Source organism: Nuphar pumila, chromosome 11, assembly GCF_984573655.1.
Source record: "Nuphar pumila chromosome 11, dmNupPumi1.hap1.1, whole genome shotgun sequence".
Lineage (NCBI taxonomy): Eukaryota > Viridiplantae > Streptophyta > Magnoliopsida > Nymphaeales > Nymphaeaceae > Nuphar > Nuphar pumila.
The window spans coordinates 97,577,153-97,596,730 of record NC_143259.1 but is presented as its reverse complement, the minus strand read 5'-3'; positions in this window follow the sequence as shown (position 1 = coordinate 97,596,730).

The window sequence follows — 19,578 nt, the reverse complement described above, 5'->3', positions numbered from 1 at the left end:
TATACAATTAGTGGTATAATTTGGTGTATATGTTTATATTTATTTTTCGATTGGTGATGAAAACAAATTATTGACACAGAAAGCAAAGGGCCACCAAAATCAAAAGAACATAATTTTTATGAAGAAACTTTGTTGTTAAGTGACATCAGTGTTAGGTTTGCATGTTTGATTGTTTGTTCTTTTGTTATGTTTGTATGTACATACATTTGAATCTAATAAGAATGTATCATATATTTCTCTTATGTAGCATCTAAGCAAGATTTATAGAAAGGCTTCGAAGCGACCCACAAGAAGGACATGGCAGACAAAATGAAATTGTCAATGACCATTTACTTTACTCATTATTTCTCTGTGAGTCTTAAAAGCGAGGTTTCTAATATTTTCCCTACGACTAATAGAAACTAACTAATAAACATTAATTGTTCACAACAAATGGTTGAAACTGAAAGGATGCAAGATAGGACTTGTGGATGTTTGGAGACAGGAGAATTGGCGTATCCTTTTTTTGAATCTGATAAGGTATCCATTGAACAACTTTTTTGTACTTACAAAATATAAATTTGCATATGTACAATGACTTTAAACTCAATTTATGTTGCAAATCTTATTTTTTGTCAACTAGGACAACCAACACTGTGTTTTTTGAAAAATAAATATGAATGTGATGGAGTTCAAGATGTAAAATTCCATAGGCAACACAATTAATGCAAATAAGAACATAAAAAATATAGTATGATAACATTACTTATTCAATAATGTGTTTATTGCTCTCTTATACTCGATAGGTTTAATATTGACATTGCAGGTTTATTTTTTCGCTCCATGGTTTGACTGCAACTATTATAATTTACATATTTTTGTTAACTTAATTCGTACATATATATGTGCTTGACTTGGTATATGATTATTATAGGTATGATTATGGTATATTTATCGTAGTGTACATGCATGAATTGAGCATAAACAATGAATTAAACTTCATGCATGCACATGTTTATATGTATTGTTTTGTTAAGTTTTGATTATATAATTTGTAGTTAGTTGTTTGCTAATAATCTTTTTTCATAATGATGTAACAAAAACTAAAAAGCCTATGATTCAATTCTATAAACTCATGAGGGAGAAGATGGCTTCGAAAGATGCCAAAAAGAAGGTTAAGAAAGAGGCAAAAGCCCAAAAAAGACCATAGTAGAACATAAAATGTTCAAATGGCAAATAAAATGTAGAGGATGAGACATTAGACTATCAGGTGCTGAAAAACAAGAGATCAAAATTTGAGTTGTGAATAATTTTGAGGACTATACATTGATTACTATTGTAAAATATTTGATGTAGATTTGACAGATTATTGAATATAAATTTGATAGATTTTTTGATATTTTTTAAATTATTGATATTTTGGATATAAATTTGTAAATTTGAATTTGAATTGTGTCAATATATTGGTCTTTGTTCTATAGCTGTAAATTTGAATTTATAAGTTCTAGATGTTTCGTAAATGTTATAAATTTGAATTGACTAGTAAATATTGTAAATTTGAATTTCGAGGATGAAAAATTCTGCACAAAAAATTACAAAAATATTTGCAAAGATGAGAAAGTCTGTGAAAAAAATTACAAAAAATAACAAATATTTGTGAGGATGAAGAAGTCTATAAAAAAGATTTGCAAAAAATGACCACTATTTGCAAGGATGAAGAAGTCCACAAAAAACAATTTGCAAATAGCTGAACCAAGATTTACGAGGACGAGGATGTCCACAAAAAAGATTTATGAAAAATGATAAATATTTGTGTGGATAAGAAAGTCCATGAAACTTTTTGTGGACTACCTCATCCTCACAAATATTGGTCCTATTGTTCGCAAAACTATAGACTTCTTCATCCTCACAAATATTTGTTATTGTATGTATAATTGTTTTTGCAGACTTAAGTATTAAGTTTGCATACATTTGTTATTTGTGAACTTCCTCATCCTAAAAAATGGGTCATTTCATAAATTTTTTTACAAAATATCTCATCCTCATAAATATTGGTTATTTTCGCAAATCTTTTTTGTGAACTTCCTCATTCTCGCAAATCTTGGTCTTATAGTTCAAAAATTGTTTTTTTGCAAACTTTTTTATTCTCGCAAATATTGGTGATTGTGTGCATATTTGTTTTTGTGAACTTTCTCATCCTCGTAAATCTTGGTCATTTTTCAATTTTTTTTGCAATCCTTTTTATCTTCATAAATTGACAGCATTTACCTACTCAATTCAAATTTACAACATTTACATAATTCACCTGTTATATTCAAAATCACATCATCAATTCAAATTTACAACATTTTCATAATTCATATGTTATATTCAAGTTCACCTACTCAATTAAAATCGACATCATACAATAGATATATAATTCAATCGAAGATAATTCAATGACTTAATAATTTACAATGACCAATATATTTTGTGCATGTCCTTGTTACAAAACATTAAACTTGAAATGAAGCTAAATATGCAAACTTGTTTAAAGAACATAAAAAACATACAAAATATAATGTACAAAACATATGTCAAATTTGCATCCAATGTTTTACAATAGTAATCAAATTTACAATGAATCATTATTATTATATATATATATATATGCATAATCAAAGATGAACGTCATTGTTGTAGATGTATTAGGAACGCTCATTGGCACTCGATGACATTGTAGTCGTTAATGATAAGGTCAACTTGAGTTCGTATAATAGACTCCTTTGCTTGAAACAACTTCTTCAGCATGCAATTTTCAGCTAATGCAGGAGTCAACTAGTAATCTACTCCACCTTTAGTCCTTACGTGTTTTAGACTCTTCACCCAAAGTTCCTCTTCCTCAATGGCCCTCTTTGCGAAAGCACTGGTTGTAAACTAGAGGTTGGCAACAGTTATATCCTCATCATCGCAGGCACATACCATGGATAACAAGCAGATGTCATCGCTGCCTTCGCACCAGTCTTCAAGTTTGGATAAGAAGATCATAGGGTAATCATTTGTCTGGTCCTTCATTGTGCATAAGACTATTCTGTTAACTATGCAAGGGTGATTGGGTGATTGTTGAACAAAATAAAATTGTCAGACCACTCAACTGGCTATTTAGCGCATAACTTCATTCATGTTCTGCAACCAAATGCTCTTTCTCGCGATGTACTTTGCTTTATAGTTTTAAAACTCACTGACTCATCACTCGGTTCGTCCTTGAATGACCTGTGACTCGACTAGGTCAACTCGGTGACTCGGTCGAGTCAACTGGGTGGTTCAGTCGGGTCATGTTAACTTTATATTTTATATAAAATATATAAATATATATACTATGTATATTTTATAGTATTTTATCAATATATTATACATAATATGCATTATATGATATTTTTTTAAATATATTTAATGTATAATTTTATTAATATATGTATAACCATATTTTTATATATAATATATATAATTTATATTATATTTTATATAATATATGTGATTATATATATAATATAGTATACATGTATATATATGCATGACTCGGCTAACTCGCCATGACTCAGTCGAGTTTTGTACAAAACAAGTTTGTACTCATTTTTGACCCAGTGATTGGGTGATCCAGGTCGAGTCAACTGAGTCACTAAGTTGACCTAGCGTGTTTTTAAACTATGCTTCACTTGCACACCCACATCTTAGTTGTGTTCTTTTGCGTCTTCATAAGGGCACCATGTTACATATAAACCAAAGTTTTATTCATGGTTAGTCAAGTATCACATTATTTATAAAAATGTAGAACATCGTTTAAAGAATAGTTACAATGATGTAGCACAATAGTTCCTTCTCACAGGAGGACCCAATGTTTTTTAATCATAACCCTTTTATTCATTGTATGACCGACTCCACATTGCAACACATAAAAATTTAGGAAGATAGTCACGTCTCAAGGGCCTTCTAATGGATATGTGCTCCCATATCCAAACCTGCAAAGATTAATACACTGTATAGTATATAAAAAATGTTAAATAAAGAAATAAATACCTCATACAAAACCAACATGCTGACCATATTTCTTTTTCCAAGCCTCACGCTACTTAAACTTTCATATAGATATGCAAGTGAGACTGCTCCTCATGCTTATTCATTGACATGATGCAGATCTTGCAATAGTTAAATGTGTGAGTTGTGGATCATCTTTCTACTAGCATCGATGAACACACATTTGCCAAAGAAGTAGAGCAAGAATGCTTTCACCTCCTTGTCCACCCAGACACTGCTCTTCCCTCCAACACATGGTAGCTTTTTCTTCATTCTCCTTATCCTATTGGGTCGTAGTGATTTTTCAGCTATGATAACTTTAGCTTTTAAGCTTTAAATACATCATCTTTCACTCCCAAATAAACATTAGACATGTACTTAAAATCTCTCCACTGATGTGCACTCATTGGATTCCTATGACACTTAAATCTAGTGATTTATGTCATATCTTCCAACGTGATGGTTATCTCAATATCTCTGAACTGGGATATGTTGGTTGCCAGATTCTAGAACTGCACAACGGCCTTTAAGAGATTGTGATTGATGCTTCATGGTGTGATCTCCAAGAATTTCTAAAAATGCATTTGATCCAACCGGTCCTTCTTATCCTCTATTAGTATTACAAACCATTCGTGTATTTGGAACCAGCAAAATCGGTGCATGCTGCTTGTTGGATCCTTTGAATCTTAAGACTGCAGATCTTACTATCACAATTAATTTTGATAGAATCAGTCAAATTAATCATTTAATTACATACACAAATATATAACATTTTAAAAATTAAATTGCAATATATATGTGATAATTTAATCATTGTAAAATTCTTAATGATTGCAAGCATCTTATATATATATATATATAACAAATAAACAAAGAACTTTTCTATGAGCACCGAAACTTGTTCCCTACTATGACCCCCTCCTTGGAGTACCGAACCTTGTCCTCCATTGCATCCGATCTTGTGCACTCTCCACTGCAATCTCAACCTTTGACTGAGCATTTGATCCACCCACCTCTACTTCTTGAGGACCCTCTTTCACCTTCATTTCCTAATGACCCTCCATATTAATCTTAACCTTAGGGTTCACATCCTCCTCTTGCTGAGGTATCATCTTTATCTCACCATTGCTATTGTAGGTGATCATGTCTCCAGCTTCCTCTATCCGAAGATTGAGGTTAGAAAGAACCTCAAAGTCAGTCAATGGGTGAAACCTATTCACCACTGAATCCACATCCCCTCTCTCCTTAGATGCTTCTAGAATGGGAGACATTAATGTAGCTACATACTCGTCAACATATTTTTTTAGTTTTTTTATATTCATCCTTAGAGTTGGCCCATATTTGAAATGTTTGTTGTTGTTTTGTATGTATTAAAGGTGTTAGTTGGTGCAAGTTTGAGTGTATAAGTCAAAGTCTCAATTTATCAATATTGTATTTTCTATGAAAAATGCCGCACACCTAGACTTTTGGCAATGGAAAAAGCTCCCTCTCTACCCACATGTCAAGCCTAATTCATACTTTATAATTCAAAAGATCACCTAATACGTAATTTTTATTTCTTTGCCTTTTTTGTTGTGTTCCAACAATATTAGATGTTGTGGGTGTGGACCCTAGGGATGCACAACGAACAAAGCCGACTCAGGCTCAGCTCTGGCTTTACTTAGTAAAGCTTGGCTCAGCTCATCTTGTAATTGAGCTGAGATTGAACTAACCTTTGAGGCTCATCAAAGGAAACAAGCCGAGCTTTATCTGCCTGCCAAGCTCAATAAGGCTTGACTCATATTTTATTTTATATAATATAAAATATAAAATATAAAATATAAAATATATTTATTAAATATTTAAAAATAAAATTTCCCCACCCTCGAGCCCCGTCCCTCTCTCCCTTGAGCCCCTTCCCTCTCTCTTCCTTCTCTCTCTCCACTATTTATTCTCTTTCACTCTTGTTCTTCTAATCTGTTTTGATGTCTATCCATGGAAACCTAGCCTTTTTGTCACTCCTCCATCATCGTGCTAACCTCCTTGAGGAGATGCATAGTTACTGGCTCATCCGGAGGACATCGTTTGTGGACGTGATTAATGAAGATGAAGAGGGATAAGGGCCTTGATCACGCCGTGGAGAATGAGAAGCATCACAAGACAATGGTTGCTCTCAAGAACCTGATAAAGAGTGCCTCACTTCTGTGGCTTCGAAGAAGGAGGAGATGGGGTTTCCCACAGGGTGATCATGTTCATCAGGAGCTACCCATCCATCTTCAAGGAGTACTCAACGATGGCTATGAGTAGATGGAAGGGTTGATCAACGACTGCAACGGGGTCAAAGGTGGTGGTGGCACGAGCTTGAGGTCTTCCTTCAAGTGTGCCATTGTCGCTGCAACCAATAATATGTGTGAATCAACAGATAGTTCTGACCTCCATTATACCATTGGAGACTCATGGAAGATGGTCACCAATCTTGACCACATACTGGTCGAGCCCCCCACCCCTCACCCCACCTCAAAACCCTAGCCTTGGCTTCACCAGTAGCGGCGACAGTTCTTGAACTGCAACTACTCCCCTCTGCTTTCTTGCGGGCCCTATTCCTCTTTCCATCATACCATGGGGAACCCTCACATCTGCGTCACCATGTGTGATAGTGTCACACCTCCCCCCCCCCCCCCCCCCGTACAGGTTGCAGCGACGGTGGCCTGACCACCTCTGTAACACCCTCGAATTTTAACCCAAAAAACATGATTTTCTTATATGCAATTTAATGCAAGGTGTCTGCTATGGTATTGCTTAAATCAAATTAAGCTCAAAGGAGTCAGGATACATAAACACCAGCATTTAATATCTCCTTAGAACCGAGTTTGAGAAAAGTCATCTATTTGACAAAACCCTTTATCCACTAATTTTGAAATCACAACAAAAATTACTAGTTTGAAATCAGTTAAACGTTCTAGGTGGATTACAGATCGTATAATCATCACAACTAAAGTAAAATGCAAATAACATTCATTATTCAAATTTAATCCAGTCCCATCAATTTAAAATATTATATCAGAGTCTCTTAAAACTAACATAGACAAAAATTGTCTCTTCAAAACAATCTTCGAGAAAGGAAATGACTGGATCTCGACACTGCCCCAACATTCCGTCATCGTAGAGCTCCTTAACCAGTACCTATATGTTATAATTGGGGTTATATTCATCGAGTCTCAATAGAGAATACTAAAGCACAAAATATATGAACATAACCAAATATACATGATGCATGCTTTTATTCAAATACAAACAACTAAGCAGTTATCCATTTAGAGCATGGTTGCAAGTACAAATACATATCACAATTTGATTCAGAAGCAAATATCATAACTATACATGATTAGTTAAATAATACATGTACTTACCAATGAGAACCGGATATCTCTTTCATGCATGGATGGCTTTAATATCTTCTATTTATGTTTTCTTTCATAAGTGATGCATGTAATGCCCAAACAAATGCACAATCAATTATTATTTCAATATCCAATATATGTGGGTACTAACACAGATTCATACCTTAATCAAGAGAATGACTTAGGAGGGGATATATTCAAATAATTTGTTACTTAATCCTGGTCATGCACCATTCACCAGTCCTGGGTGAGGGATGACCATCGTTGAAAGAGAGCTCTCAACACATCTATCCTGATCAGACTTCACTTATGAGTTACACACCTACCACCATGTGGCTGCAGTGAAGGTCAATTCTCCTATCTCTTTGGTGGGAGAGAAGCATCCTTTAGTGCTTTAAATAAACTCCCACAAAGCTAGAAATACAATTTACTTTCTCATTGTAAGCATCAATAGAATTTTTTCTTACCTTTTTATTTTAAGCATCAATAAAATTAATGTCATGTTCTGTTTTTTTATTAATTTTATTAACATTCATTTATTTATATAGTTAACCAATTTTAGGGTTACATGCCTTCAGTTTGGGCACAATTATGCATGATTTCAATGTCATTACCATATGCATGCCCAACATAATTCATTAACATTCATATTCACATTTCACATCATGCATTTACCTATCATATATTGCATATTCCAATATCAAACATTTTATATATTTCATATAATGCATTTGAATAATCTCATATCACACATTGGCATACTCACATATGCATTAGCATAATTTGGTGGCATACATTAACATATTTCAATGGCATGCATTAACATAGTTTAATATCATGCCCTAACAAAATACATTGACATGCATTAATATTCATACATCTCATTCATTTACATGCATATATATCACTTATTTGCAATTAACATATCATCATGTCATCATGATGTTTAGTATAACATTTTCAGAAGCATACACTTCAATCACCTAAATCAGCTAGTTTTCTAGTTATGGGTTTGGTCACCCACCAGCATGCAGGCTGAGTTTGGGTCCTAAATTTTTATCAAAGTTACCCACAAATGTTATCTTTCAAACCCCATAAACCATTCATCAAAATTCATTGTAGTTTGGAAATTAGGAACCAATTACAAAACTCTAGTTTTTTTCAAACTCTACATGAGATAATCTATTTTTGGCACATGATCGTAGTTTGAAAACTCATTGGGTCAATCTGATGACTCGACTCAGATCATCCAAGTACTAGATCATAAACCAGTTCAACTCTCCTATGTACAAAACTCGGTCGAGTCAGACGAGTTTTAGCATGACTCGGCCGAGTTTGCTCATGACTCAGTCTAGTTATGCATATATAAACATCTATGATATATTTTATATATAATTACATATAATATATAAAATTTAATATAAATATTATTTATATTACATATAAAAATATAGTTATATATGCATTGGATAGAAATGATTGGAAGAGAACGATTCATGTGGAAGACCTAGAATGATTTTCTTTTTTGGTTCTTATCGCCGACCGTAATTGTTTTGGGATGAATGCGTAGTTGTTGTTGTTGTATTATTTATATTACATATGAAAATATAGTTATATATGCATTAATATTATTATATATTAAAATATTATAAAAATATCATATAATGCAGATTATATATAATATATTGATAACATACCCTAAAATATACATAGTATATATTTATATATTTATATTTTATATAAAATATAAACTTAATATGACCCAGCCTAGCCACGAGTCACTCTAAGGATGAGCCGAGTGATGACTCATCGGGCTTTAAAACCATGCATAGGACTGCCAAAAAGATTCAGTCATTGTGAATTTATTAGACAACAAAAAAAATAATTTTTTTTATAATGAATTTTCACATATGTTAGCTTTCAGATACCAAAACCTTATGTCAAAATTCATTACCATTAAATCACAAAAATTCTGGGATCATACGCTACTTAGAATTTTGACAAAATTTATTTTTCTAAAAAATATATATATTTTTTATGAATTTTATGGGAATTACTGGTAAGGATAAAAAATCCAAGATTTTTACCACGTGTCATACCACACATATGATTTGACATGTGTAAAAATTTGGTCCTTAGATCACACATATTCTCAAAATTAGAAATCAGACACTACAATGTGTCCTGAACAACCCTGCAAATCAAGCAGATTTTGTCTCGTTTTTCAGCGAGCTTTGCTCTCAAACCATGCTACCTTGGGCCCCAATTTTGTTCTGAGATACCTTCTACGTGTGTTAAAAACTTATAGAAACTTTGGTGGCCATCAGGTTCGTGGTTTAGGAGTTACGAGTCCAACTCTGAAACTGATTAAGTCCCAAATGCAAATTTGGTTTTGAACTTTTAATACTAATAATTGAAATACATTTTAATCATGCAAAGAAAATAATAAAACACACATACAATACGGTTACATAACTGAAACATGATACATTCATGATTGCATACAATTTTAGCATCACATGGTCATGCTACAAACAAAGGTAATGAGTGTCTAACCCACATAATATTTGATCAACCCATTTTTCGCATAATTAATAAAAAAATATTGATTTGCAAGAGCATATCGAAACAATTAAGTAACAAGTTTTCAGATCCAACCAAGTGTATTCTAGACATTTTTCACTAAGTATATATACGTATATATACTTTTTTGAATTTTTACAATAATCCTATATATAAAATCTCATATTCATCATGAATCTTGATTTTATATATGGGTACACAAGTTCCTCATACAACTTATACATTTGAGGTTGTAACTGATTTTTTTTTCGAGGAGAAATCGATAGATGGCTCTTCTCCAAAACCAATTAACCCAAATTCAGTTTTGGAGCCTATGCCTTCTTAACATATAGCCTGCCTGTACAACAAGCATATTGGGCTGATATTTCATGTATAGACCTTAGGTTGGCTCACACTATATGAACCCTTTTAACAACCAAGACAAAACATTCAGCCAATGCATGACTAACCTCTTGAAGAACTGTTTTTATTTTTCAACCCTTTTAAAATCCATAATGGATCAACCATCATAGTGATAAGAATGTGTATATCAGCAGAACGAACAGGTTCTTTAACTGATCGAATCCCCCCAAAAATTGTTTCAAATAAAAACTTCATTTATTGAAAATACCTGACTTTACTAAAAAATGATTTTTGTGAGCTCTTTTACTTCTGAAATTCATATCTAATCAGACATAACAAATGTTATGACTGGTATAGATCTGTATTTCAGTCTATAAAACCCTCACAGTGTGCACATGCATACTGATCCTAAGCTCACACGTAAGAGCAAGAGCACCCCTATCTCAAAAATCAAGACCGAAGTTGGGAAGCAGTCCATACAGGTGTCTTGGTTGGGTGGCTTGGATCAACGTGCTGTTCCTCTTCCTTTCAGCTACACCTCTACCTTCAGTGGAGGTCTTCAACACTTGGGGAAGGAGATGAAGAAGAAACAAGAAAGAGATGATGGAATATGGGAGAAAGAGAGTAAAAGGCAAGGCGTGTGAGCCTCTCCTTTTATATTGATTTGGGATTTCCAAATCCCATTAGCAATGCCCTAAACCTTCCTATTCTACACCAATTTTCCAGCCCTTTGTTTTCATTTTGACAAATACAAAAATCCTAGGCCTAACTTGGTTCTTTCAATGCGTTTAAATTTTTTTTCAAACTATCTAGCCTTAAGTTAAAATTTTTGAATTTTTTTTATTTTTATTGGCTTGCCTCAAATTAGAGGCTCCATCCATCTAAGAGGGGCCCACTAGGGAGGGAGGGATATCCCAACCTAGGGGTCCTCTTTACTTATTTTGACAAAGCATAAAAATCTAAGCCTAATTACATTCCTAATTGACATGGATTTTTAATTTAGGAAACTTTTAAAAATTTTCTTGACTTTAGGTACAAGTAAATATCTCTAGGAAATTTTCAAAAATATCTAGCTAGCGAGTTGTCAAGTATGATGGCCCCACATAGGGGAATGTCCCACCCTATTGGACTCCTACATTTTATTAACTCTAATAAATTTTCACTTTTTCATTCCACTAAATTTTCTATTTAATTTTTTCATGGATTTATATTTTGGATTTCAAATTCAATTAAGATCCAAACCAATTTAGGTAAACCCACAACAAATCCACACTCAATTATTAAAATCCAAATCCAAATTAAAAATCAAAATTCACATTAAATTAAATTAAATTATAATATAGATTCACTCTTAATTAACCCCAAATTCAATTTCAATGTCAAACTCTAATTCAATTATGATTCAAATTAATGTGTAAATTCAAATTTAAATTGACACTAATAAAAATTCTAATTTCACTTAAATTAAGCATAAATATTATATTTTAATTTTTACTAATTATCAAAAAATCATAGGTATTACAGCCTTCGCCCCCACCACCACCAACACCACCACATCAAGCATCATCCTATGACCAGAGACCGCTGGAGGAGAAGCTTCCTAGTTCTCCAATACCCAAGAAGGAGCATAGCTCGTCTATGTTACTTCTCTAGTTGCTTGTATAGTCGACACTAACCCCAACCATCTTAATGTTGGTCTCTGACTCCCTTTTCTCCCATTCAACAACTCTGGGCATCTAATAAGAAAGATCTTGACACCTAGGGTGAGCCTTCTCAGGTTAGTTCAATAAACTAGAAACCTCTTTTTGGTTGTGAATTGTGATGGTTCCATGGTTGAGTCCCAATTGGGACTTGCATTTGCCTTTTGATGCCCAACTAAGCTTAACGAGCCATGTTCGGGCAGCTCGGTCTGTTGTGCTCAAGACAAGCTTAATGAATCGAGTCGAGATCGGGCCGAGCTCGAGTCAAGCCTCAACACTAGTTTACTTGGGCGAGCCGAGCTTTAACATGCCAAGCTCGGCTCGCGTGCATCTCTAGTGGCTCCCTTCAAGTCAGTATTCTCAATGGTCATATTAAACAAATTCAAAATTTTCTATAATAACAACACAGGAAAATAAGCGAGTAGGGCATAGGTTATAGAAAATACATTACAAAAAATAAACAAAATAGCCTATAAAGAAAACCTTGAACCATTAAGGAAATAATCAAAAGAAGCCAAGAGTGTTCTCTAATTATGTTTATAATACATGATACATAACATATAATCACCCAAACACTCACATGCAAATAATTTAATTAAAGAAAAAAATATAATTGAATATTGAACATGCAAAGATAACTCGAAAACCATGAAATTCTTCCACAACATAACTAACTCATGCCAATGTTTCAAAAGAACAATTGATTCAAGCTGTTTTTTCAAAAAAATAACAGGTTCAATAATTAAAGATGTGTAAAACTCCCTAGTTTTTTATTTTTCACAGATGAAGTATCACAGATGAAGCGTTGATGATGATTCACTAAAAATAGTTTCCGAAAATTATTGCTAGGGGAAGCACATTGTGGACTGTTGGTTAGGGACCACAAAAAACCTTAGTTTATGCAAATGTACTTTTTATATAAATAAAGAAAATTCACATTTAATGATTATACAAAAATTCATAAAAAAACACATATGTAATAACATGATTTGTGAAGTTAGTTTGCAATGTTTTGACCAGGAAGTTCACAAATATGGGTGTGTGAACTTCATACTATACATGCAAATTTAGTGAAATATTTATGAAGTTATAATATATTAACATGAAGTTCATAGTATATCTCACAAAATTGATGTTATATATGAAAATTTACTATGATATTTGTGATGTTTCGAGGTATCAGTTCAACAGGAGGTTCACAAATATAGTTATGCAAAATTTATGAGGTTTACAAAAAAATTTGTGTGAATCTACCTTTAAGTGAGAGGGTGCGATACCCGGAGAGCGTATCAATGTATCGCGTGAACTTCAGGAGGTCCGTTGTGCGAAGGTTAAAATGATCATTTTAATGTCAAACATTTGCAGTTTTGGACATCAAGCAAATATTAAAAAATTACAGGTTTTTTAAAAAACACATCATTTTTTGTTGTACAATATAGTCATTTTTTGTTGTACAATATAGTCATTTTTTGTAAAATATACATATATCAAATACTAAAACAAATAAAAAAATGCAAAAAAAACCCCTCAAATTATAACATAAATCAAATATGAACATGAATATTGCCATTTGAAAAACACAAAGAAACCTCTAATCCTAATAGATTCCTCATTTATGCTAATTAAAAACAAAAACCTAAAATTCTAAGTTCTAACCAAAGTCAAGTATTTATTATTTATTTTTAATGCTAATTAAAAAGAAAAAACACTACAAGAAAAATGTTAATTAGCGACGGAAATTCGCGACGGATTTTTTCCGTCGCAAATTAGCTAGAGAAAACTTTCTTAATGAATCCGTCGCTAATTAGCGACGGATTAGCGATGAAACAATTAACGACAACAATTATTTCGTCGCTAATTCTCAATACAAGAAAAACATTTTAGCGAGGGATTTAGCGATGGAATTTTTCCGTCGCTAATTAGCGACGGATTAGTGACGGAAAAATTCCCTCGCTAATTTTCGATTTAAACCGAGCGTGAAATTTTCCCTCTCTCCCTGTTCGAAATTTAAATCGATCGCGCTCGATTTAAACCGAGCGACGTCGGAGAGCGCGTTGGAGGGCATGTACATGAGAATGGAGGACGACGACGCCGGAGGACAGTCGGCGATCGTTGGAGGACGTCGGCGCCGGTTCACGGAGGACGACAACGTCGATTTACGGAGGACGACGACGCCAGAGGACGGTCGGCGATCGTTGGATGACGTCGGCGCCGGTTCACGGAGGACGGCGACGGCGGAGGACGGTCGGCGATCGCTGGCGGACGTCGGCGCCGGTTCACGGAGGACAACGCCGGTCCACGGAGGATGACGGTGACGCCGGTTCACGAAAGATGACGGTGCCGGTTCATGGAGGACGGCGACGCCGGAGAGCACCGGTTCATGGAGGACGGTGACGCCGGTTCACGGAGGACGATGATGCCGGTTCACAGAGAATGATGATGCCGGTTCACGGAGGACGATGATGCCGGTTCACAGAGAATGATGATGCCGGTTCTGTCACAAATTAGCGTCAGAATTAACGACAGATAAGTTTTTCCGCTAATTAGCGAGCAAAAATTCACGATGGCCTATATCCATCGCTAATCCGTCGCTAAACAGTTTAGCGACGGCTTAGCGATGGATATAAGTCGTCGCTAATCCATAGTTTTTGTGTAGTGAAATACATAACACCCTAAAAGCATAATCCAAAATCTAAACCATAATTCTTAGGCATCATAAATTATGCATCTATACTTATCAAGCATATATAATTATGTTCGATGTTAATTAAAAAACATGGAATTACCTAATTAAATATTCATCTTATTTAAAAATAAAATATAAATCTAAATATTATTAAAAAAAGCATAATAAAACTCTAAAACCTAATGAAATATTCTTGCTATTAAAAAAAAAGAAACTAAATGAAAAACCATAATCCTAACAAACATCACCAGCTGTCTCCTCATGAGGTGGGTGTGAGAGAGAGAGAGAGAGGGAGAATCTGGGTATAACCCCTTCCGCCTGTTTTCTTTAAAGCATGTTAACCATCGTTTTGTTCTATCTCGTTTTAGGGGTGGAACGGTATTTCACCGTTTTACAAGCGTGGGGACACGTGGTGGCACTACGCGCACCCACAGGGCACGTCTTTGCATCATTGACGCATGACAAAGTTCATCGCTTCCTATTCTCAGTCAATCCACCAACTAGTCAACTGGGCCCCACCATAGTGGACATGTGCTTACAGGGTCTGGTTCAATGCCAGCCATATTTCACTTGCACAATAAATAAGAGATGAATTGCTGGTCATTATAGTTACCAAGTGTTTTTCATATCTAGGGCTATAAACGGATGAGATATTACTGGATATTGGATTGGAATTTGACATGTTTTTTCGGATGTGATTTTTTTTTTTAAGCAAGATTCAAATGTATATTCAGATCAGATCGAGATCTGGTCATCGGATTACTTTCGGATTCGGATCAGCATTTTAAGTCGGATTTTGAATTAACCTGATTCAAAATCTGACCTGGCTGTTTTTGTTGAAGTCTTTTTCAGACTCAGTATTACCACATGTATTTGGGATTCGGATTCAGATCTATGTTTTTTTTTACATATTGGTGATGGCAAATAACATCTAATAAATATGGTAAAGATGTATGACTGGAAATGATGGAAAAAAAAAACTAGAAAGGGAGTCATTTTTTAACGTGTTAAGAATAATATGAAAGTGAAAAATGAAGGCATTTGAAAAGCATCCATCATTAAAAAGTGATTTTAAAAATTATAGATATTAACAACTGCAGAAGTAACTAAGACAGACCAAAGCAGACTTTTTTTTTTTACCCACAGGTAGGGGTGGCAATAGGGTCGGGTTGGCGGGTTGGCCTGTCAGCATACCTCAACCCGAACCCGCCCCGTTTATTAAACGGGTCAGCTGTGGCAAACACGAACCCGACCCGTTTAATAAACGGGTAACCCGACACGACCCGCCAACCCATTTAATAAATGGGTTGGGTCGGGTAAACGGGTTTTCAGGTTCGCGGGTCAGGTTGGCGGGTCGGGTTGGCAGGTAGTCAGGTTGGCGGGTTGACCCACCCGCCTAACCCGTTTATTAAACGGGTCAGCCGGTTGGCATACCCCCAACCCGAGCTCAACCTGTTTAATAAATGGGTTACGCGGGTCGACCCGTTTATTAAACGGGTTGGCTTAAGCCCAACCCGAACCCGCCTAAGAGGCGGGTTGGCGGGTCGGGTTGGCGGGTCGTGTCAGAAATTGCCACCCCTACCCATAGGGCTCTGGGAAAGCTGCAATTACACCTGGTAATGATGGTCCCTGAAGGTGGGACCCGGATCCGACCCGGTTGCGGCATTGTCTAAAAAGAAGGGATGTCAGAGAAGAGGCCCCTTTTGTCTCTTGTGGTAAATTTTGCCCTCCAATACCTTGATGGCATTATCGTAATTATATGAAAAATAGAGGCTTTAAAAATAATCATTACGAGGGAGCTCTTCCCGGAGAGTCAAAGGCTCGTGGGGAGGATGGGTCCCATAAACCACGTGGCAAAGTAGATACCGTACCGTATCCCCCGACCCCGAGGCGTGCAGTTCCCGAGTCCCGACAACGAACCGGATTTGATTGTAAGTTTGGAATCCGCCGTGGAAGGAAGGCTACGCTTGCCCCCAAATTGAAACAAGGACTATTATTTTGACAATTTTTGCCCGAAATTATCGAATTGCCCGTAATGTTTAGGACTTATGACCAAAGTAGGCCACTGACATGGATGGCCGAGGACTTGGGGTAACGGCCTCGCCCCTGTTTGGACTGGGGATGAAGGAAAGTTAAATTCAAACTCGTGCGAAGATGGAGGAGGGGCGAGGACGAAGGGGATGAACTTATGTTTTTCTCTCCTCCATTCAGGTTATATGTTCTCTCATGGGACAGGCAGGTGCGTCTTCTCGGGTCTCAATGAGCGTAAGGTATGTAAGCACGTGGGGCTTGTTTTCTCGTGTGTGTCTGCATCACTTAGCATCGAAGTCGGGTGCATTTGCAAAGACTAAAGTATACAACACCCTCTCCCTCTGTCCGGCATGAATTTTTTATCTGGATCTCCTTATTTATTACCAAACTCAAATCCTATCTCATCTGGTACGGATCATGATAAAATCATACCGGACTTAGCATCGAAGTCGGGTGCATTTGTAAAGATTAAAGTATACAACACCCTCTCCCTCTGTCCGGCATGAATTTTTTATCTGGATCTCCTTATTTATTACCAAACTCAAATCCTATCTCATCTGGTACGGATCATGATAAAATCATACCGGATCCATCAACAACTCTAAATTATCCCCCCCAAAAAAAATTCACGAACCCATAAGCCTTGCACATAGTAAATTAGGGTTTCTTAGTCAAACAAGAGCGGTCAAAGGATAATATCGCCATTATTGAGTGCAGAGGTTTTCACAATTAGCCATGTGACTCAGCAGCAGCCACTGTTGGGGCACTATGCATCCTGGCACGGAAGGGTAATCTCGTCGCCAAAATAAAGTGGCATTTTGGTTATACCTCTCACAACTCTAGGGCTTTCTGATAATTCGGTCTTGCGATATGAAGACGAAGTGGAGCCGGCTTTTCTACCCTTTGATGAATTAAACGGTCAACGTTGATATGAATGGACAAATTTGGTCCTTGACTTTTACCTGACAAATATAGCCTTGTTTCAGTTTTGGGGTGCCAATGGATAGGATTCTTTCGGGCCTTCGGTCAGAATCCGATAAATTATTCAGGGATATGGACCTTCAAACAAGATTCAAGTGCATATTCAGATTGGACCAGCACTTACACGATTGGAATTCAGAACCATTTCTATTGGATTTGTATTTGGATCTAGATCTGATCCGATAGGTGAGCACATTTCTAGGCAAAAAACTTGTTTCCCATTGGGTGAAAATGGATCAAATTCCCAGCCAAGTCATCTCAGATCCGATTATGAATCCTAATGTTTTCAATGGATTCAAATATGAATCTGGATCTGAATGACATCCATTAAGGTTGTAGCAATACCGGAACTGGTAAAAAAGGACTAAAGAGAAAAAATTTCATGCCTAAAAGATATAAATTGACCAGGTTTGATCCAAACCTGAACATGAACCCAACACAAAACACTGACAGAATGCGATCCAAGTCCAAAAAGAAATCCGATTAAGTATACCTGAATCTGATTCGAAAGAACATTTGGATATTAGTTTAAGGATCCATTTCACGAAATAAAGTGATGGATTTGGATTCAATATTAGACCAAGATTGCCCTATTTAACTACTAGTTTCCAACCTTTTCTTACCAGATTCATAATTGTCTCATATATATTCGGATCCAGATTCAACTCTACTAAGCCAGATCTAGCTCAGACCCATAATCAGTTTGAGTCTTGTTTCTTAAAATTCGTATTTGAACTTGGATATCCAATATTATGCATGTATCCAACCTATTTTTACCACTACTTTTGCTTGATTAATTAAATTTTGGATCAAAATTTATGTTAGATCCGTGATTGGATCTGGATCAAACTAAATGAGTTTGCGTTTCCTTTTTCTTTTCTTTTCTTTTTTTTTTAAGTGTAGAAAAGGTTTGGACGCGCGTTATTAACGATAGATTTGAGTCGGTATCTGCAGAGAATACTTTCCCCTATCCACTGGATATAATTTCCCATTTTAGTTGGTCCTTGCGATAAAGAACACGCACCCCAGGAATCGAATTCTCGACCTCTTTCAACTTCAAAGCTTTGAGAGCCCTTTGGATACCATAGCCACAAAAGGTCTAAAACGAAAGACGAAATACTTCGAAAAACTGAAAATTTTCAGTTTTGTCGCATTTTTATTGGCAAAATATCAGCACAAATAAGTTAATCTAAAAATAAAATATCTTTGTAAGAAGAAATAAAAAAGAAAAGGTGATATTTTGGAAGGTTAACGCCCACAGGATCAGGCCACGGTGGCTCTGCCGGCCGTACTTATGGTCGCTGTCTCGACAGCGTAAAACATTTAAAACTATTATTTTTGGAAGGTTAAGGGTGACCTAACTGAAAAGAGAGAGAGAGAGAGAGAGAGGATGATCCCATCCCTGTTAATTTTGCATAAACTCTCCTCCCTCGTTAGGTATAGTTTCTCATTAGGCTCAGGCCTTGCGGTGAAGGGCGTACTCTCCTTGCACTGTGACAAGTAAAACCGATTACTTTTTTTGCTTCATTTGATTGAGTCTATCAACGGAATTTTACGCTTCTATTTGAGACCTCTAAAGAATTAATAGAGTGTTCTTGAACATGACAATAAATTGTGTGTCAGTCTTCAAATGCTTTTAATATGGTTTGGTTCATTTCTTTATTTCGGTAGAATATGCCACGTGTAAATGAAATATATTTGACAAAAAACATTCCTTTTGGAAACTCATAATGGATGCTTAGGTAGCACCGTAGCAGTAGCGCTGGTTTATTAGAAAACAGGTGGTGGCTCCTATTTTGAGATGAAAAGCGACCTTCGCCAAGGCTGCCCACTCTCTCAGTAA